Below are 420 nucleotides of genomic sequence, written 5' to 3' on the forward strand. Positions count from 1 at the left end.
CGCTTGTGAAATTTAACATATGTTTCCCATGCCAATAAACCTTGATGAATTTGAGAGAGGCGGACTAACCAGGTCAAGGTGGCTGTATTCTCCCCATCTGCCTGTCAACATGATGCTAATAGAATTAGCTATCACTCAGGTTGTTCTAGAATAATCTCTACATATTTTGAAGACAATTCCAATGAAAAAAAACGTTGGCAAAATCCCCGGTGAAGAGATTCCAAATTCACAATTCAAACCAAAATTTTACAATTCCTCATCACCGTAATCTCCAACATAAAAATGCACCCAGCCAATGAACTGTGTATCATCTTGCAGTGGAAGACGAGATCATGTTGTGTGTATTGCACCACCTAGTGGCAGCATGTTCACGGAGAACAGTAACGACACAGTTCTGTATGTATCCTTAAAATTATTTAA

This window comes from Salvelinus sp. IW2-2015, unplaced genomic scaffold (genome assembly GCF_002910315.2).
Source record: "Salvelinus sp. IW2-2015 unplaced genomic scaffold, ASM291031v2 Un_scaffold2140, whole genome shotgun sequence".
NCBI lineage: Eukaryota > Metazoa > Chordata > Actinopteri > Salmoniformes > Salmonidae > Salvelinus > Salvelinus sp. IW2-2015.